The sequence below is a fragment of the Tamandua tetradactyla genome, chromosome 3 (assembly GCF_023851605.1).
Source record: "Tamandua tetradactyla isolate mTamTet1 chromosome 3, mTamTet1.pri, whole genome shotgun sequence".
NCBI lineage: Eukaryota > Metazoa > Chordata > Mammalia > Pilosa > Myrmecophagidae > Tamandua > Tamandua tetradactyla.
In genome coordinates this window covers 159,395,866-159,418,557 of record NC_135329.1, presented here as the reverse complement: position 1 = coordinate 159,418,557, position 22,692 = coordinate 159,395,866, and the positions used below count along the sequence as shown (strand labels likewise).

The window sequence follows — 22,692 nt, the reverse complement described above, 5'->3', positions numbered from 1 at the left end:
TAATAAGATAAGCATCCCATTTACAGTTGAATTTAAATAATAAAAGATTTGTCTAACTTAGACCAGGAAGCCAAGGTTATAACCACAGAAAGAACAAGAGGCTAGACAGCAATGTGGCGTAATGGATTCAAACGGCATGAAATGTTACAGTAACTCACCTATCCTGTCTGCATTACATGCCCTACCTTGATCTAACCCTTAACAGTATGGACTTGACAAAACACCACTTAGCATCTGCCTTCACTGACCAGATAGTTAATGCTTGTGTAAAAAAAAAAGCCACGCATTGCTGTACTATATGCAATTAACAAGGTTCAATTATGAAAATATTCCATAACTGAATTTCAACAATTCTCAAAAAAAATTCCAAAATTCTCTATGAATTATTGGGAATATATAGTACCTGGCAATCCCCTCTAAAACAGAAATGACCTTTTCTTTGCATTACTGTTGAATATCTGAAATTAAATGTATATAATCTCATAATTGTTAACCTCAAATTTTTACTGAACTACCAATTAAAACTGAAAGGACCACACATATTCCTCGATAATACCAAAATATTTATCTGGGATTATTAAAGAAAGCATAGCACTTTGATAGTCTTTTCAGAAAAATTCCGAAACTCATAAAGGTAAGCATAAGTATGGAGCATTTTACATTGTATCAACTAAATAATAGCAACTTGATAATAAGGTGTAATTACTATAACTTCTTGACCAACTTTATATCTTGAAAGGATTTATTTGCCCCCCACTAGTTACCTTTCCAATACCATAGGGATTCCCCAGTGAGACATGCTGTACAATGACTGCTCTTTTCAAAACATTTCAGACCATTTCCATTTTTCTGAATCATAATTTCTTGATTTTCCACCTTCTGGTTTCTAAATTTCACCCTTTCTCATAAAGGTGAAGCCATTCTTTTTACTGACAAATATACAACACTGCTCCTAAACATTCTGCAAGGTGATCAAATTCTGGCTTATTGGTAATAAGCTCTTCTTTTGTGCGACTGTTTATTCCTGTGAAGTGCAGATATCTAATTTGTGGTGAGGCTTCTCAATGTGCACTTCTTTAGCATCAGATTCTTTGAACAGTTTTATTATGGGAGAGATGATATTGCCTCTCACAGTAGAATCACCTATAAAGAATGATTCTTTTTGCCTATAAAGTTGTCTGACAATATGTCAATTTTTTTTGCAACACCAAGTTGTATTAATTGCATATTTGGCTAAATAAAGGGTCTTCCTTATAGCATTTTTTTACACAGCACTTCCATATATAGAAGTCCACACTTAATTGTACAAACAAGGGCAGCATATGTAGCAGATTCAGGAACAGGGCTGGCCAAATCTGCATCCACAGGTGTTTCAATTGCTAATTGCTGACCACAACAGTATCTTAGCATGTAAACCATTTGGTCTTCAAATACATTATCTGACCTGCAAAATAAACACATTTGAATAAACAAAATGCTGTTTAATTTCCTTCAGACCTTGATATAATATCAAGAGCTTGTACACTATGTCTGGATATTTTCACAATTTTTCCAGGCAAGACTTCACAGTAATATCTTGCACTAATAGATAAAAAGCTACAAGATTCTGAAGATACCACCCATTCTTCCATTTCTGAGAGTTTTTTCCCTTTTTTCATTTAAATTAGATACAAGAACAAGATGACCAATGCATAGAGGCTGATTTCCATAAGGATCTTGGATTGCATAAATACCATCTCTGTGTATGGTAAGCAGGGAGTAAGCTGTAGGTGCCTCTTTCATTAAGTTTTCAATCCTTGCTACCCAATCTGGGGTGTCATCTCATTCCTGAGGAGGGATATATGCCAATAACTGTGTAATCATTTGACTATCAGAACTTGTTGACACAACACTATGATACAGAATCTTTTTTCCTTAGTCAAGCAGCATTTACCAATTCGCTATTATGTGCCACTGCTATTTTCCCATAAAGTGTTTCAGCAACAAAAGGCTGATGATATTCTACTTCACATTTTCCTGTGGTAGTATACGTGGTATGTCCAATTCCAAGATTTGAAGTATATGATTTCTTTAAACTATCTTCATTAAAGACATGATTTACTAGACCAATAAATACCCTTGTGTGTTTTGAATGTGACACTGTATTCTTTTCTCTGGTCACCATACCAGCACTTTCCTGACTCCTGTGCTGCAGTCCTAAGAGTCCCATCACATCTTTTTATCTTCAATAAATAGTTATCACTTTCTTTGAATTCAACTGAAACCAAAATGCCTTTTCATAGATTCATAAAATTTCAAAATTGGAAAAAGAGTCAGTGGAGACTACCTAGTTCACCTTCTTAATTTTAAAGGTAAAGATAATATGAACCAAAGTGGTAGGTGTCTGTCTTGCTCTCATTGCATGACATTTAGTGTCAGAGATGGAAGATAAAGCCAAAACCTCAAGTTAGTACTTTTGGAAACTCAGTTAATTCTAAAATGCAGTACTACAAAGTTCCCTAGAAGAAAAAACATAAATCAAATTGCTTGCTAGAATTATGAAATAAAAGTGGCAAGATAACCTTGAATATAGTTCTAATTTTAGCAAGATCACACCTAAACAAGTCTAGAGACAGTAGTCCCTGCCCCTTTAAAAAGGTATACCAAAAAAATGGAGGTTTCAAAATTTCCAGAACAATCTGCTTTTCAACTCAGAAACACTATTTTCTGGTAAATTTAACCCTAATTTAACTGTTTTATGCTGAAGATTAAAACCCTTTTTTTACCCCTAACATATATAGAAAATAGTCACTTAACAATGTGTAGTTAAAACATTTTAGATTTGAAACAAACCATTTTGTCCTTGATGTAACTGAAAAAATAGATTAAATTTACACATCCAATTTGAACAGAGAGATGGTTGAGTGCACATGTGGTAGTCCATTAATACAATTTTTTTATTCTCTCCTAATGCCTTTCTCTAGAGTGAGTTAAGCAGACAAGAAGGTCAAACACTAACTTTCATCCTACCCTAAAAGCAACAAAACTCATTATTATGCAAAGCAGAACTAAGTAGCTTACATAATATATCACTTCACTTAGCTAACATAATCCTTTAACCGGTACAGAAACCTTTTGAAGCTGTCCCTGGGTTCCTACAGTTCATGTTTAAATATCAGATGGCTCTTTACCAGTATTTGGTTATAGCTGAAAAAATTTATAAAATTTTTCAAAATTTTATAAATTTATAAAATTATATGCTTTATAATTTTATAATTATAATTTTAAAATTATAAAATATATAATTACATATATATACACACATATATATTCTTTAGGACTTCTAATCATTGTACATTATACATTGTACATTATAATGTACATTATACATTGTGCATTATAAAAATCATACTTTTAGAAATGTTTGAAAATTATTTACCTGTCCATGCTACTGGTTCATATGCACTTTGGATTTTATGTGGCCAGTGCCCTATGACTCAATTATGGCAGAAGTAAAAAGCAAATATTATGAAATAATTCCATTGTAATATGTTAAGATGGTAGCTATATTGTTACAGTTTTTTTTATGAACAGCATAAAAATGTTTGTTTGACCTTTATACATTCAGAAAAATATAAATAAAGATGGTTTAAATGGATGTTGGTATACAAATCTATTCAGCACCAATGACTTCTGCTGCTTTTCTGTGGTGGAGCAGTTTGAGAAACTCGGAAGTTTTCTTGGCCAATTGTCTCCAAAATTCTATCTTAAGGCATTTTTGGTTAAGGAGCAAACACTATTCTTTCTCGTTGGACATTCATCTGAAAGGGATTATGTGTACTCTCAAAGGCCAAAATAAGCCTCTTTACGCAATTCCCTTGTTCCTAAGGAGATAAATGCAGGACCATTAGCCATGAAAGGTTATGGAAATTCATGAATTGCTCATAACTGATACCAGAGTATCACTATTGCTGTCCTTGAGACAACGTTAAAAACATTCTAAGACATTTTGAGAAATTCTTTGAATTATTCAAAATAGGCTTGCCTATATCTGCAAAAATGAAGCCCAAACCCTAATGGCTTGGTAAAAGTTTGTTTCACACACCTGTAAAATCTAATGAAGGTTGGCTGGTCCTTATCTACCTTGCAACTAGGTAGGCTATCTGGAACACACAGCCTCCAAGGTCATCCCTAGTTGAGGGACCAGGCAAGGAAATACTCAGGAATGGACCCTGATAGCCCTGTGGCCCAAGGAATATTAAAGATCAGCTACATGAAGGGGTCTTGGCCTGACGTTCAGAAAAAGATCCAGAAAATAGATGGATGGATGGATATACCATTAGAAGAGCTATTGAGAGTCCCAGAAAGTATTGGTGAGAATGAAAGAAGCAGAAGGAGAAGCAGAAAGCTAAAGTCATGAAAAGTACAGTCTACCACATGGTCAAGAAGAGATTAGATAGAGCAGGGAGACAGGCAGAAGCAAGATAGAGAAAGAGTCCGGGCCAGAGGAAATAAAGAAGAGAGGAGGGCTTGGGATTCAGTAAGGTGTTATTATTGTGACAAACCTGGCCATTTTAAAAAGGAGTGCCCAAGTTTAAAGAAAGAAGGTTAGGTGATACACCTGATGAATTTTGAAGATTAGGGAAGTTAGAGGCTCCTTGTCTCAAGAGGCCACTGGGAACCCTTGATAAATCTGAAGGTGAGCTTGTATAAGGAAGATATTATATTCTTGGTAGACACTGGGGCAGCTCAATCTTCTGTGAAGCACATCCCAAAGGGGACTGAATTCTCTGGTAGCTGCCTCACAGTTTCAGGAGTAAAAGGGGAAGGATTTCAAGTCCCCATTTTCAAGCTTACTAATATCTATTGGGAAGGGAACCAAGTTATAAGTTCCCTGTTATACATTCCAGAAGCAAGGAATAATTTGTTAGGAAGAAATCTGATAGAAACCCATGGGACTGGACCTGGAGGTAAGGGATGGCCATATAGAAGTTTTCTTAGCCTTGCTTACCAAGGAAGATACGAAAGCCATCCAAGAAAAAGTATGAGGGTGAGGGAGCGAAATGGGGGAGGGGTTGCAAGTTCACTCTATAAAAATTAAAATGTAAAAGGTAGGGGAGGTGATTTGTCAAGGACAGTATCCCATCCCATTGAAGGGGAGACAAAGACTTCAGCCCATTATTGAAGTTCTCCTTCAAGATGGGCTCTTGGAAATCTGTATGGCCTCTTTCAATACTCCCATTCTTCCCATCCAGAAAGCAGATGGCAGTTGGAGGATGTTACAGGACCTGAGAGACATCAGTCAAATTGTTCAAGTTAGACACCCCATGATCCCTAACCCATATACTTTCCTTAGTAGGAGTACCCAGTATCAAAAGTGGTTCAGTGTCATAAATCTGAAGGATGCCTTTTGGGCCTGCCCTCTTGACCTTTACTCACCCTTGAATGGGAAAATCCATTTACTGGAAGGAGGCAGCAATATAGGTGGAGTTCTACCACAGGGCTTCATGGAGTTCCCCAACCACTTTGGGAAGGAACTGGAAAAAGTGTTGGAAACATTTTTAATCCCATCTGAAATGACCCTTTTACAGTATGTAGATGATGTGTTAATATTGGGTAAAGAAAAACAGGGGGTTCCCCAGATGACAAAGGACCTGTTGAACTTCCTAGGGGACCAAGGACTAAGGGTATCAAAAAATAAAGTATGGTTTGTGGAAAGGGAATTTAAATACTTAGTCCATCTCATAAGTGAAGGAAAGAGGAGAATAAATCCAGAGAGAATTCAGGCCATAGTTAGATTGCTTCTTCCCAGACAAAAAAGTAACTAAGGAATTTCTTGGGATTAGTGGGAAGTGTAGGTTGTGGATAGAGTCTTATGCCTCTTAAGCTAAAGGGTTATACCAAAAACTATTAAAGGAAATGCCTGGCAAACTAAATGGAGGGAGGGGGAAGTAGGAGCCCTGGAAGGGCTCAAACAGGCACTAGTATAGGCTCCTGTTCTAGCTCTCCCCTCCCTTGAGAAGCCTTTCCATCTCTTTGTTACAGTAGATGAAGGAATAGCATTAAGGGTACTAATTCAAACTTGGGGAGGCCAAAGAAGACCTGTAGCCTTCCTTTCTAAACTTTTGGATGCTGTCTCTAAAGGATGGCCCAGGCACATTCAGGCTTTTGCGGCAACCACTCTCCTAGAAGAAAAAAGTAGGAAATTAACCTTTGGAGGGGCATTAGTCATCAGTACCCCTCATCAGGTCATGACCATGTTATCCCAAAAGGCAGGGAGGTGGCTGAGTGATTCCCAAATCCTGAAGTATGAGGCTGTCTTAATGGACAAGGATGACTTGGTTTTGACTCTAGACAATAGCTTGAACCCAGCCTCCTTTCTTTGGAAAGGACCTGGCCAGATGAAAGCATTTGAACATGACTGTTTGGACTTAATTGAGTATCAAAGCCAAGTTCGGCCTAACCTAGGGGATCTCCCCTTACCTTCAGGGGAAAAAGTGTTCATAGATGAGTCTTCTAGGGTCCTGGAGGGAAAAGGACACATTGGTTGTGCAATTGTGGATAGACTAACTTATAAATTAAGGGAAGCTAGTTGATTGCCCAATGATTGGTCAGCTCAAACTTGCAAGTTGTATGCATTAAACCAAGCCCTCAAATTATTAGAAGGAAAAGATGGTACAGTCTACACTGACTCTAAGTATGCCTTTGGGATAGTCCACACTTTTGGAAAAATCTGGAAAGAAAGGAGACTAATTAATAGCAAGGGGAAGGAATTGATCCATGGAGAGCTAATAAAACAAGTGTTAATTAATCTACTCTTACCAAGGGAAATATCAGTGGTGCACATAAATGGACACTAGAAAGGCCATACCTTTGAGGCAAAGGAAGCAGGTTGGCAGATGAAAAGGCTAAGGAAGCTTCCCTTTGCATCCCATTGAAGTTAGTGGTCTTAAAACCTATATTCCCAGAGAATTTGAGGTCCCTGTATTCTCTGAGAAGGAAGTAAAGGAACTGGGCCAATTGGGAGCAAGCCCAAACATTCAGGGGAAATGTGTCCTCACAGATGGCAGGAGATATTGAATAAACAGGTAATAAGGGAAATATTAGCATTCTTACATCAGGGAAGTCACTGAGAGAGTATAGGGCATGTGTGGCCTGGCTCTTAAACATTTTGGGTGTGTGGGTCTCTACATGATAGCTAATCCAAACATGTGACTGGTGCATAATTTGCCAAAAGATCAATAAAAATGTTCTCAGGAAACAGGTACAAGGGGGAAAGAAACGAGGCCCCAGGCCATTTCAAAGCATTCAAGTTAATTACACTGAGATGCCTCCAGTGAAATGGCTAAAATATATTCTGATTCTTGTATACCATCTAACAGGGTATGTAGAGGCATATCCTCTAGTCTCAACTACAGCATTGGGGACTTCCAAAATTATCCTTGAAAAAATTGTTCCCTGCTATGGGTTGGTAGATGTTCTAGTTTGCTAGCTTCAAGAATGCAACACACCAGAGATGGACCAGCTTTTAATAAAAGGGGATTCATTTAGTTGACATATAGTTCTTCAGAGGAAAGGCAGCCAACTTTCATCTCAGGTTCTTTTTACATGCGAAGGGACAAGGTGATCTCTGCTGGCCTTCTTTCCAGGCCTCTAGGTTCCAACAACTTTCCCTGGGGTTGATTCCTTTCTGCATCTCCAAAGGCCTGGGCTGAGCTGCAAGTGGTGAGATGAGGTATGCTGAGCTGCTTTTGCTGTGCTATGTTAGGCTCTCTCATTTAAGCACCAGCCAACTAAATCAAACATAATTCATTGCAGCAGGCATGCCTCTTATCCAACTGCAGATGTAATCAGCAACAGATGAGGTTCACACACCATTGGCTCATGTCCACAGCAATAGATCTAGGCACCTTCACCTGGCCAAGTTGACAGCTGAATCTAACTACCACAGTAGAGAATCTCAATTCTGACATTGGCAGCCATTTTACCTCCCACTGTACATTTTACCTCCATGTGAAGATTGGGCATTGCATGGGATTTTCACACACCCTGGCAACTGCTATCCTTGGGAGGGGTGGAAAGAATGAATCAAACCTTAAAGAAGCACCTTTCTAAACTGGTCTTAGAAACCAAGTTACCTTGGACTAAGTGTCTACCTATAGCTCTGCTAAGAATTAGAACTTTCCCTAGGAAAGAATTATGGACCTCCTCTTATGAAATGCTCTTTGGCTTGCCGTTTCCAGGAAGAACTAGAGATCTCCCTTCCTTAGAATAAAAGGACATCTTCCTTAAGAATTATGTACTGGGGGTGGGCCACGGTGGCTCAGCAGACAAGAATGCTTGCTTGCCATGCCAGAGGACCCAGGTTTGATTCCCGGTGCATGCCCATGTAAAAAAAAAAAAAAAGAATTATGTACTGGCTTTGTCCTCGACTCTGTCATCCCTCAGGCACCATGACTTGCAGGCCCAGACTACACCTCTTGAATTTGCTGTCCTTCCACACTAGTCCAGCAGTTGGGTACTCATCAAATCATGGAAAAAGTCCAAACTCCAGCCATCCTGGGAAGGACCCTATCAAGTTCTGTTGACAACTGACACAGCCATTCAGATGGCAGAGAAGGGCTGGACCCACTATTTCCGAGTGAAAGGAATAGTACCTGAGCCAGATGATAAGTTTGATTCCTGGAAAATGACTCCAACTTCAGACCCTTTAAAAATTACATTAAAGAGACAATAGTTAGGTGATAAAGGGGGTTTTAGGATTTGAGGGTTTTGGAGTATGCATTTTAACTTCAAATTATTAATAGCAACCCTGGTCAAAGGAAGAAGAGGGATCTGAGACTCATTTTAAAAATGAGAGTAATTATACTAGTCATAATGCTCCAAATTCGGGATGCAATAAGGCCTGTCAAGTTGGTGATGAGTTTAGTTGAAAGTTTAGAGCCTCAAACTGTGTAGTTTAATGCTTGCTAGATGGTGGACAACAGAAACTTGATGAATCAGTGATGATCAAGTTGGGAAAATGGGTATTTGTGTCCAGAGCCAGTAAGAAATTACTGGGGGAGAGTCCCTGGGAAAATTCTGGATGCAGGTCCTCTCCCCAACACCAACAATGCCCTTTTCAATTGGCCCTTCAACACCAATAATGCCCTTTTCTATTAACACCCTAGGATACTCAGCTAGGATTAGTTCCCTAATACAGAATGATCCCAAAGTTGTCAGAGTGCACAGGACAGAAAATTTGGAGCAAACCATAAGGGCAGGATGCAGAGATACAAATTCCTGGGTGGAATGGATCAAATAGACAGTCCAAAGTCTAGAAAAAGCAACTGTTATGCTTATGCAACAGGCCAAACCACTGTTCTTATTGTGCCCTCCCCAGTGGGTATGGAGGATCATGAAAAGGAGTTCAAGTACATGGTACTCCTTTTTCAGAATACTACTCCTGGTGAGATTATACTACACTGTCCTCTTTTTCCTCCAGTCAGGAGCAGAAAAGTCAAGGCCATGTTGTCTTCTTGTGTTGGTTCAGAAAACCACTCTGCCTATCTCTCTAGATGGGAAGAAATGGCTCCAGAGTCTTGGGACCATGCCCTTGCATACCCAAGCATGGGATGTGACTGAGAATAGTACTGGCAATTTCTTCAGTTTCACCACCATGAGCAAGTCTTCAGTGGTATTGTGGAAAGGGCATCCTCTGACCAGTTCTGCCCCAAAAGTGGAAGGGGACCTGTACTCTGGTCCAAGTGGCCATCCCATTCACCCTGGCATTTGAAAAGGAGGAGGATCAAGTTAATTTAGGCAGTATAGGGGTGCCAAGGGAAATCCCAGATAAGTTTAAGGCTAAAAGCCAAGTACCTTCAAGATTTAAATCATTCTTATTCTGGTAGATTAGCATCAACAAAAATGTGGATTGGATTAGTCAGCAAAGATTTGTCAATTACATCAAGGTTGCAGTTGATGGAATAGCAGAACAGTTGGATGTTATTAGCCAAATGACCTGGAAGAATAGGATGGCCCAAGACATAATGTTAGCTGAAAAGTGAGGCATTTGCATTATGGTCTGGGGTAGTTGTTAGATATTTATCCCCAATAATACAATTCCAAATGGAACTATTACCAATGCATTACAAGGTCTGAGGACCTCATCTAAAGAATTAGTGAAAAATTCAGACATTGACTCCCTCACGAGATGACTAGAAAACTGGTTTGGGGAATGGAAAAGGGTGACACTGCTCATGCTAGTTTCTCTAACCATCATAGCTGGGGTATCCCAGGTGCCCAAAGGTTAGTTTGATATACTTATCAAGAACCTCCTTAGAAAAGAAGATCCCTATGATGAAAAGTGTGAAAAGACCCTGTAGTAGTTAGATTCAGTTGTCAGCTTGGCCAAGTGAAGATGCCTAGTTATATTGCTGTGGACATAACTAGGCATGTGAACCTCATCTGTTGCTGATTACATCTACAGTCAGCCAGGAGGCATGCTTGCTGCATTGAATGATGTTTGATTTAATTGGCTGGTGCTTAAGTGAGAGGGCTCAACATAGCACAGCCCAAGCAGCTCAGCATACCTTATCTCAGCACTCTCAACTCAGCCCAGGCCTTTGGAGATGCAGAAAGGAATCACCCAGGGGAAAGTTGTTAGAACGCAGAGGCCTGGAGAGAAGGCCAGCAGAGATCACTTTGTGCCTTCCCATGTAAGAAAGAACCTCAGTCAAAAGTTATCTGCCTTTCCTCTGAAGAACTATACATTAACTAAATAAATCCCCCTTTATTGAAAGCCAATCCATCTCTGGTGTGTTGCATTCCAGCACCTAGCAAACTAGAACAGAGATGGTACCAGAACTGGGGTTCGGCTGCAATTTGCAAATACCAGAAATGTTGGAATGTGTTTTTTAGGATGGGTAAGGGGAAGATTTTGGAGGAACTGTGAAGAGAATGATGGAGAAGTTCTGGAGTGCTTGAAGAGACTGTTGGTGTAAACAGAATCACTGCTAATCTGGACAAAGGGGGACACAAAAGGGACAACTTGGAGTTTACAGAGTCAGAACCAAGGAAGTTCAGGTCTGAAGCCAAGAAACCTCAGTCAGGAGAGTGGACCCACCCATATACATGGAGAGGTGAGTTTACCCTGAAAGGCGAGGATGAGTCTCCCACCTTGTTGCAGTGGAAGAGTCATGCAGCCTCAGGCTTTGGAGAAGGTACAGCATGCTCCTTGGGGAACTGGGGAGAGCCTGGTTGCCACCACATGGAGGGGTTGAGTGTGTGCCCTGGAAATGGCAGAGAGTCCAGGAATGGCCCCGGTGTCTGGAGAGAGTGGAGCCGAGAAAAAGGTGATCTCACTGTTCCCCACGGTCAATTCATTAAGAGACGGGCCACTGTATAGGCCCTCGGAAAGGGTGGGACTGCCACTTTCTAAAGCTGAAGCATAAATGAATTTCATTGAAATCCAATGGTGTTTGCCCTGAAGGTTTTTCTTCCAGTTTTTCCCTATGGAAATGAAAATCTGTATCCTGTGAATGTCCCCCTTTGCATATTAGCAGCAGATAACTTGTTTTGAGATTCATAGGTCCACAGCTAGGAGAGAATTTTTTGCACCTTAATATTCTTTAGGTGATGTGTGTAGCTGCCAAGTTGACAAGGGGTGGACATGTGGTAGATTCAGTTGTCAACTTGGCCAGGTGAAGATGCCTAGTTCTATTGCTGTGGACATGAGCCGATGACATGTGAACCTCATCTGTTCCTGATTACATCTGCAGTCAGCTAGGAGATGTGCCTGCTGTAATGAATGATGTTCGAGTTAATTGGCTGGTGCTTAAATGAGAGAGCTCAACATAGCACAGCCCAGCCAGCTCAGAATATCTCATCTTGGCACTCACAGCTCAGCCCAGGCCTTTAGAGATACAGAAAGGAATCACCCCAGGGAAACACACTGGAACTCAGAAGCCTGGAGAGAAGGCCAGCAGAGATGACTTTGTGCCTTCCCACATAAGAAAGAATCTCAGTTGAAAGTTAACTGCCTTTCCTCTGAAGAACTAACCATTAACTAAATAAATCCCCTTTTATTGAAGGCCAATCCGTCTCTATTGTGTTGCATTCCAGCAACTAGCAAACTAGAACAGGCATTTATCAGGTTTGAAAAGAGACTAAAATGTGAGAACTAAAGGTCTGAAAAGAAAGAAGGCTATTTGTAAGAATCAAACTTAGTTTAGCTCTCACAAAGGTGATGCAGGCAAGGAAAGGAGAAGGACTCTGATGCAAGCTTAGTTCTGGCACCAAATCCTTAATGGCCAGGGGCATTAAAAATGTAAAACATAATCAAAGAGGGAACCTTTGGCAGGAAGTTCAAATTAATTAGATTTTCCAGATAGGCTGTAACCTCTAGAATATTCAATCAGTGGAGAAACAGGGGAGGGACTGTGGGTGAGGCACAGGTATAACCTTCTTGGCACTCTATTATTTGGCGCACCAGCCACCATTTTATGTTTGGCTATGTGCCCATTCTTGCAAAATAATGAATACATTTTTTTCTCCCCTACAATCAGATAAACATTTGCTCTCCTTCAGGTACAGCATTCTTTCTAACATTTATTCAGCCACATAAATAAATGTTAGGGCCTTGTTTCTCTTTCCCAAATATAATAATACGCCAGAGTGCAAATATTTGCCTTCCAAACTTGAATTTGATATGATTTATAGAGATAGCAAGAGTTAATCAAAATTGATTTACAACCCTCACATATTAAATTGGTATTTAATCTAATTATCATAGTAATTTATATATAAATTTTCATTTCTTCCCAGATATTGTAAATAATATCAAAGTTAGATTTGTGGAAATTTGAAGAGCTTTGCATTTAAAGAAAATAGTCCACAAATCTTTGAAAGAAAGATGTATAAACTTGCGGGGCTTAAACAGATAGTTCAATTTGGATTTTTCTACTTTGTTCTCAATATCTAGCCTTAACTTCTTGTTCTCTTGAGGTGTTTTGAAATGGATAATGTGTTAAACATGCAGAGAAATTAGAAAGTTGGCTCCAGCAAATAAATTGTCTTCCAGGGTGAAGAAAGTTGTAAAGAGAATATTTTTTGAAATGAGGGAAACAGCACTTAAGGGCAGTGGGAAAAGTAAGCATTTGAGTTCTCATTCCCATGTGAATTTTTATCTTGGTTTGCATGGCCCTCCTATAAGTGTAAGCCCACACTTCATCAAAGACTTGGTTTTCCGAGTCATTACCCTTTTACTGTTGCATGTGGGAATTACCACGGTAAAACACATGATTTTATGTGTCTTCATTGGTTTCTTCACATTAGTGGGACTAGTTTAAAACTTAATATTTCACAAGGGATAGAATGGAAGAAAAGATTTTCAGTTTAAATGATCTCTTAGTTGTCACAGGTACAAGTTTGACTACTAATGAATTTAACGCATAAAATATTTTGGTGAATGATCATTAGGTCAGTGTTTAAAAGAAGACCTAAAAGGATATGGAAAGTCTAGCTAAATCTTTATATTCCTTAGAGGTTAACTTTTCCCAACTACTTTTTATATTTTCTTTTTGTATTTGCCCTTTTCTGACTATTTTTAGTGCTAGTTGAATTAAAAACTAGACCAATTGTCTAGAGCTGTGTTCTTCAACATGCTAGCACTAACAATATGTGTCTATTAAATTTTTAATTATTTAAATTAATATTAAAAATTCAGTTCCCAAGTTGTACTAGCCATATTTCACATGCACCATAATGGACAGTGCAGAATGAACATTTCCATCATCATAGAAAGTTCAATTGGACAGTGCTGGTTTAGATGCCAGATACTGAAGATTAGTTATTTTCCTTCACAGAGAAACATCTGAACAAGTAGAGAACTATTTAATAGTTCTATTCATTACAGAACTGCCTGAATATAATATTAAAAGATATGCTTATTGCAAAATTCTTATTCAATGACATTTACTTTTAGGATTTTAGAAATATTCTCATAGTGCACCATGTTAGTTTAAATGGGTAAACTTTTTTGCTTAATATTTAATTTTTAAAATTTTCTTATAATACCATCCTTTATTTTGAAACAGAAACCTTACTTCATTTGGAATAAAGATCTCCTTTGTGGTATGGCAAATGTTCTTTAAATTCATTGGAAGGGAGATTTACGGAAGTTTACTAGGAAAACTAGTAAATCTTCAGCTCTCTACTCTCATCTCTTTCCCACTTAATAAATTTCCTGCGTAACTAGGAACCACATCGGGATCTCACTGCACTGGGGGTGAATTTAATGATGAATTTATTTCTGTTATTTTATTTCTTCCCCTCTACCTTCAATAGAGAAATTTTTATTCCATTAAGAAACCAACTTAATGTAAAATATCTGTTCATTTCATCAGTTAACTAATACTTTATTTTTCTTCTTCTTACAGCCCTACACTATTTCCTGAGTAGCTGTTAAATATTATACCATGGTATAATAACAATAACTTTACTATTTAACAATATCATGCACACACATAGTGAGCATGATCTGCTCAAATGAAATATCCAAGTTCAAAATCCTGAAGGGGGAATTTAAGGATTTCCATCAAATAACACTACATTATCTCTTCAGCTATATTCTTCACAATTTCCTCCTGAGCAATCCTCTATCCCAGTATTACTGTTCATATTACCAGTCTTTGCTTATTATACTCTAGTCTTATCTGTGCCAAAGACTAGAAGATTGCTACCTGGGACTATGTAAGGGAATACAGGTCATCGAACTCTTTGCTTGCTTACAGTATCATTGTCTATTCTGTGAAGTCTGATGTGCTGCAGCCTTAGTTTGCCATAACTCTCTGGAAGTCACCACAAAAAATCCATTCTGAGTCATAATCAGATTCTAACATCAAGGATAATGAGTTTGGGATTGGGTCCTGGTAGAAGATTGGGTTAGGTATGTGCTATTTGATGAGGAAGTTAGAACATAAAACATACTACCCACTATACTTTTTCTATAAGTCTCATAGATTGATTGCTAGTATTTCAAGAATATATAGAAAAGATAACTCCTTCTTTGACAGTTTTTTCTCTATTGTCCTCTTTTATGTGGATTAAGATATTTCAATGAAAGTATACAGGAAAGAACAGAGAATAATAAAACCAGCCACCATATATTTACCAAACAGCTCTATCAGAACATAATAATGTTGTTCTATGAATCTTTCCCAATACCTTTCCTCTTCATTTCCAGAAATAGACCTTAGTCTGAGTTTGGCATTTTTTAGGTGCAAATTTGCTTTTATTTATTTATTCTGCTTGATGCTGGGAATGTATTTTTTATCTGCTAATCACATACTCATTTTTTTTTTTTTTTGCAAAATTCTCAGGTTTTATCTACCATTTCTTTCAATTTTTTCCTTTGGCACTTATGGGATATGTGTACTTTTGTTTCTTAATTACTTTATTACATAAATATCTTTGTTTCTGTTTCAGTTTGTTAGAGCTGCTGGGATGCAATATACAAGAAATGGAATGAATGGCTTTTAAAAAGGGAATTTATTAAGTTGCAGGTTTACAGTTCTAAGGTCATAGAAATGTCCATATTAAAGCATCCAGAGAAAGATATCTTAACTCCAAAGAAAGGACCGATGAAGTTCGATGTTTCTCTCATAGTTGGAAAAGCACATGGTGATGTTTGTTAACTTCTCTTTCCTATTTCAAAAGTCTTCCCTGGGCATTTTCCTTCTGCATCTCCAAAAGTCTCTGGTTCTGTGGGGTCTGTCAGCAGGAAAGCTTTTTCAAAAATGGTTTTCTCTTAAACAACTCCAGTAAGCAACCCCACCTTGAATGGGTGGAGACACAGCTCCATGGAAACAGTCTAATCAAAAGTTACCATCCACAGTTGGGTGGGTCACATCTCCATGGAAATGATAAAAAAGATCCCACCCAGCAATATTGAATGAAGGTGAAAAGCCATGGCTTTTCTGGGATACATGACAGTTTCAAACCAATACAGCGTCTGTATGAGTTTTGAGTGATTCGCTCAATTCTATTTTCACTTCATAGATTCTTTCTGTGATTGTTCTATATTTATGTTCAAGTTGGGCTTGTTTTCAGGGATTACATTTTTTGAACACTAATACTTCCTTTTTCCACCTTTCTTGTTTCATTTCTACCTATTTTATTTTATATTTCATTATGTATTTTTCCTTTCCTAATTCATAAACTTTCATTTTTCTCTTTGAGCATCCTAAAGTCTTTGCCAGATTGTTGCACAAAGTGAAATTTCTTCTGTAGTGCACACCTATTTTAGTGATGTTTGTTAGCTGTCTTTCTTGGCACTGGGCTTTTTCACTTGCTTTGGAATTCGTAAGTTTTGTGGTTGCCTCACTCCTGCTCTGTGGCAACCAGTATAGAGCAAGTCTCATGATCTGATTCATAAGTTATTTTCTAAGAGCAGAGGAGGGTTCTTAGCTCCATTCCTAATAATGTGGTTTAGTTTTGTCCTTCTGTCTTTGTAATTCTACAGTTTTCTTTCTATCATAGTTATATGCAGCAGAGTAGAAGCAGTTTTGATTAGCTTTTTTCAAAGAATAAATTGGCCCAATCCTGAAACTCCCCCATTTCCTGAGAGTCCATGTCTCTCTTGGAGTAATGTTAATGTCCATTTCTACACCTGAGCCAAATGTGATACAGCCATTGCTATTTCTGGATCTGCAGTCTGGTACATATGTTGCTTCAGTCTCACTTGCCACTTAAGCATTATTTTTTTTTTTAGTGTGCAGAAATATTTGTCTTTTACCCAGTTATAGTATTTTCATTTTCTTTTTATATTTTACCTATCATTGTTTTGTTTTATAGAAAAGAGGTAGCTATCTTAAAGTATGAATTCACTGCCATCTTGACCAGAATATTCCCTTTTAACGTCTTTTCATCATAGCCTCAAAGTAGTCATTTAAAAGTGTTGCAAACTGTGTAACTTAGTGGGAATATGCTCCAGGATGGCTACTTTTCTCTCTTTCCCCAAATTAAGCCACTGTGTTGAGTATGAGAAAGAGTTATATACCTTTAACTCTATCTTCTGGTTACCTAGTAAGCCAAAATAAAGGGACCTACAAGTCACACCAAGTAATTATTGCATTCATTATTAGCAGTGCATGTTTTAGTACATCAAGTTTTTGTGTTACTCTCTCACATAGAAAAACTTTGTATTACAGCTAGTTTTGAATCATCTTGAGGATTTGTTGGAGACTTTTTTTAATCTTCCATCACCTAACTTAGATGTTGGTGCACAAATAAAGTTTTAAAATATTTTTAAATGAGCAGTAACATTTCTGAGGTAAAAATAAATGTAAATATCCTCTAGTTCAAGTTTTCATTTACTGTTGAAGAAATTTGTGCTTGGATATTACGTTAAATGAGTTGCATAAGCCCACATAGACAGAATATCAGACAGAAGTTGTCTTGTTTCCGTGACTAGATTTGGAGCTCCTGAATATTAAAAAACTAAGACTTACACATTTTTGAATACACATCACATTTTGCTTAAGAGTTGTTCATGAAAGTTATTCAACAATTGTTAAGAGATTATGAGCTCATAATCTTTTTCTTTAAATTCAGCAAATTTATTTATTTAAATAGCATTTATATTATGGTTTCTAAATTCTAATAATTTCTTGTATGGGCAGGCACCAGGAATCAAACCTGGGTTTCCGGAATGGCAGGTAGGCGTGAACTCTGCCTGCTGAGCCACGGAGGCCTGCCCTCTTCAATATGTCTCAATACATAGTTTCCAATACTTTAGAGTACAGGTAATTACATTTTAAACAGTTAATTCCATTAGTTATCTTGCCTCTTCTATTTAAAAAAAATATTTTTATTGAGAAATCTTCACACACACACATTCCAACCACTATATACTATCAATGGCTCATGATATCATCACATGGTTGTGTATTCACCACCATGATAATTTTTGCATTTGCATCACTCCAGAACAAGAAATAAAAAGAAAAAAGTCATATATCCGATACTTCTTATTCCTCACACTCATTGACCACTAGTATTTCTCTCTACCCATTTTTTTATCCCTTATACCCTCTATTATTTATGCTAGTATTTTTCCTTATTCTTTTACTCATCTGTTTATACCCTGGATTAAAGGAAGATCAGACACAAAGTTTTCACAATCACACATTCACATTATAAAAGCTATATAGCTATAGAATCGTTTTCAAGAATCAAGACTACTGGAACACTGTTCAACAGTTTCAGGTACTTCCCTCTAACCACTCCAATGTACCACAAACAAAAAGGGATAGCTAAGTAATGCAGAAAATAACCTCAGGATAAACTCTTGACTGTATTTGAAATCTCTCAGTCACTGAAACTTTGTCTCATTTCTCTCTTCCCCTTTTTTGTCAAAAAGGCTTTTTAAATTTCATGATGTAATGTCCTGGCTTATCCTGAGAATCAGGTCCCACATTTCCAGGAATATTTTCACCCCTGGGAGTCATGTCCCATGTAGGAGTGAGGGCAGTGAACTCACCTGCTGAGTTGGCTTAGAGAAAGTGACCACATTTGAGCAAAAAGAGTTTCTCTGGGGGTGACAATTAGGCATCATTATACATAGGCTTAGCTTCTCCTTTGCAAGAAAAGTTTCATAGAGTGGAACCCCAAGATTGTGGGCTCAGCCTACTGAATTGATGTTCCCTACTGCTTGTGAGAATGTCAGGAATTCCCCAGATGGGGAAGCTGAATATTTCCTTCTTTCTGCCAAGTCCCCCAAGAGGACTTTGCAAATATTTTTTTTATTCTCTGTCCAAATTACTTGGGGATATATTGGAGCATCACACTAACTTGTACAAACCAACAGGATCTCATTCCCTGTTCAAGATTCTATGTAATTATGGTGTTCAAATAAATGGACCATCAAGTTAAATTAGATAATGTACTTCTCAAAATATAAATTTTGGACCAAATAAACGTCTTTCCCTTTGGTCTCATGTAGAAGTTGAAGTTGTAAAGTAAGGACCAAATCATTCTTTACCCTGTGTGTAGGTTTGAAGCTATTATGTACCCCCAAAAAGCCATGTCCTTTAATCCTCATTCAGTATTGCTGGGTGGAATCCTTTTGAATTGTTTCCATAGAGATATGACCCACCCAATTGCGGGTGGTAACTGATGATTAATGGTTTCCATGGAGATACGTCTCAACTCACTCAAGGTGGAGTTACTGGAGCCCTTTAAGAGGAAATCATTTTGGAAAAAGTTTTAGAGCAACTGGAACCAACAGAGTCCACACAGCCAGAGACCTTTGAAGATGAAGGAAAATGCCACTGGGGGAGCTTCAGAAAACGAAAAGCTGGGAGAGAAAGCTAGCAGACATTGCCATATTCCCTCCCAGCTGACAGAGAAATCCCAAACTTCTTCAGCTTTTCTTGAGTGAAGGTAACCTCTTGTTGGTGCCTTAATTTGGACATTTTCATGGCCTTAGAACTGTAAACTTGCAACTTAAATAAATTTCCCTTTTTAAAAGCTATTCTGTTTCTGGAATATCACAATTTGGCAGTTTATAGACTAAAACACACTGCATTGTGATTTACCTTAGTCCTGTGAGATCAATTTCATTCATATCTCTAATAAAAGTCTGATCATTTTTTGAACTTTTTAAACATTTGCTATATAGGGTAATGCTGACTTTTATTGCTTCAGAGTTCTAACTCTGAGTCTCAAGTGTCACATAAATACCAGAAGTTTCTGGGAATGACCAGCTTATACACAAATAGCTCAATGTCTCAGAATTTAGAAATAACAGTTACAATTCCTGACTGCTGTAAGAATTTACAATCTGGGGCCCTTTACAGGTGGCCCTAACCAGTAAATCGATGTTCTTGATTTCATTTCTCTGAGTTTGCATATTATACGTAGTTCATATAAGTGAAGCATGATAATGTTTCTCTTTTTGTTTTTGACATTTCATTCATCATACTGCCTTCAATGTTCATTCACTTAGCTGCATGCCTCACAACTTCATTCCTTCATGTATATGCTCAATAATTCATTCTATGTATGCACCACAGATCCCCCTTCCATTCCTCAATCATTGTACTTTTACGCCACCTCCATCCATTGCTAATCATGAACACTGCTGCCATAAACACCAGTGTGAAAATGTCCATTCATGTCCCCGGTCTTAGTTCCTCCAAGTATATAACTAGCAATGGGGTTGCATGATCTTCTGACAACACCAGATCTAGCCTCCTGTGGAAGCACACTGCCCTCTGGAGGGACTGAACCTCTCAACTTCCCTACCAACAATGAATAGGTAAATCTCTCCCCACATTTTCTCTCTTGTTTCACTCTGTTCACTTTTTAAAACTTGTTTTTTTATTGTATAATGTAACATATATACAAAGCAAAGAAATAAAAAAGCAATTGTTTTCAAAACATTCTTCAACAAGTTGTTTCAGGACAGATCCCAGAGGCTGTCATGGGCTACCATATGATCCTCTCAGATTTTTCCTTCTATCCTCCAGAATATAGGAGGCTAAAGGGAATAAGTATTTTTTTAATTATCACGATTGACTTTTCCTTCTTTTGTTTTGTGAAAAGTAACATATGTACAAAAAAGCAGTAAATTTCAAGGCACAGAACCACAATTAGTTGTAGAACAGATTTCAGAGTTTGGCATGGGTTACAATTCCACAATTTTAGGTTTTTACTTTTAGCTGCTCTAAGATACTGGAGACTAAAAGAGATATCAATTTAATTACTTAGCAGTCATATCCATTTGTTAAATCTTATCTGCTCTGTTACTTCCACCATCACCTTTGATCTTACTATTCCTCTCTTTAGGAATATTTAGGCTATGGCCATTCTAACTCTTTCATGTTAGAAGGGGTTGTCAATAATAAACTAGATGGAACTAGCTGATGTTCTGGAGAGGCTGGGCACTCTACCTTTCAGGACTTATCTGGTCCAGAGAACCACCTGGAGACTGTAGGTTTCTGGAAGACAACTCTAGTGGATGGAACTTTTGTTGATTCTTATATATTGCCCTAGGTGTTCTTTAGGATTGACTAGAATGGTTTTGGTTGGAGTTTGGCAAGTTACGCTAGGTAGCAATGTCTAACTGAAGCTTGCATAGGAGCAACCTCCAGAGTAGTCTCTCAACTCTATTTGAACTCTCTCAGCCACTGATACTTTATTGGTTACACTTCTTTTCCCCCTTTTGGTCAAGATGGAATTGTTGATCCCACAGTGCCAGGGTTGTACTCACCCCTGGGAATCATCTCCCTTGCTGCCAGGGAAATTTCACCCCTGAATGTCATGTCCCATGTAGTGGGGAGGGCAATGCTTTCACTTGCAGAGTTGGGCTTAGAGACAGTGAGGCCACATCTGAGCAACAAACTCCAGGTTTGTTGAGGTACTCCAGATGTAACTCTTATGCATACCTATAGGTAGGCTAAGCTACTCCACTGCCTACATAAGCTTCACAAAAGTAAGCCTCAAGATCAGGGGCTTGGCCTATTGATTTGGGTGTCCCTAAAGTTTGACACAGTATCAGGGGATTCCCTGATGGTAAAGTTTAGTAGTCCCATATTTTTTTCTCTCATTCCTCAAGGGACTTTGCCAATACCTTTTGATTATCTGCTTAATATTTTCTAGAATGCATCAAGGCACTACATTAAGCTATACAGGAATAAAGTGACTGAGTGCTGTGCACATGCACAGGTCTATGAGTGCTGTAAACTGATGGACTCTTTCTAATTCCGAGCTCCCTGTGTTTCAGTTTTTCAAATGAGCTATACAAATAGGTTGAGTTAGATTATGTGCTGCCAAAAATTTTGGTTCCAGACCAAATAAAACTTTCTTCCTTTGGTCTCAAAGATTATGTGTGGTTCTAAAATATAAATAATGTCTTCCTCATCCATGTGTTCTGAATTATTTTAACCCTGACCTGATCAGCTTTGTTTTTATCTCTAAACACCAAGTTGTATATATATATATATATCAGCCCCTCAAAATCCAGAAATAATGATTATCACTCCAGACAAAATGTGTCTGCTATAAGAGCTTACAATCTAGGCCCCTGTTTTCTTACAAGCGTTTTCTAAAGCAGGCCATACCACAGTTGTCCTTCTATTTCTGGCTTATTTTACCTCACCAAATGTCCCACAGGTTTATTTACATCATTGCATGCCTTGTGATTATGTTTCTTTTTGTAGCAGCACAGTATTTGATCATATGTATACACCATCGCTTGCCAATCTATTTTTCAGTCAGTGTATCCTTCAGTCACCTGCATTCACTAGGCAGCATGTTTAATGCCCAAAGCCCACAGTCCATCAACACTCTCAATTTTAGATAATTTTTTTGTTCCCAAGGGAAAGCTAACCAATAAACAGACCCTCACCAAATAGGAAATCTCAACCTCCTCTTAACTCTTATCCTTCCCACCATTACTTACCTCTGCTGTTGCTGTGGCAGTGCTGATGTTTTCCTGTTAAACATAACCCTTAGCATGCAATAACAGTTATCCCCCTGTACCCTGGACTTAAACACTGTTTGTACACAAATCATACATTTGAAGTAGTTCTTTCAAGAATGAATTTATATTTCTAGTTTTAATCAGTGGGACACATAGGTCTATACAACTCCTTTCAGTCTTGTTCACCTTCAATCTAGTAATATCATTTATTATCCCACTAGAGAACTGCCTTCCCTTCTATCTATTCA

The 22,692-nt window shown here is 38.0% G+C and overlaps 1 pseudogene; it reads right to left on the bottom strand.

The window, feature by feature from the left end:
- Positions 1 to 756: 756 nt before the first annotated feature.
- On the bottom strand, positions 757 to 2,209 carry LOC143675814 (amidophosphoribosyltransferase pseudogene; annotated as a pseudogene).
- Positions 2,210 to 22,692: the final 20,483 nt, after the last annotated feature.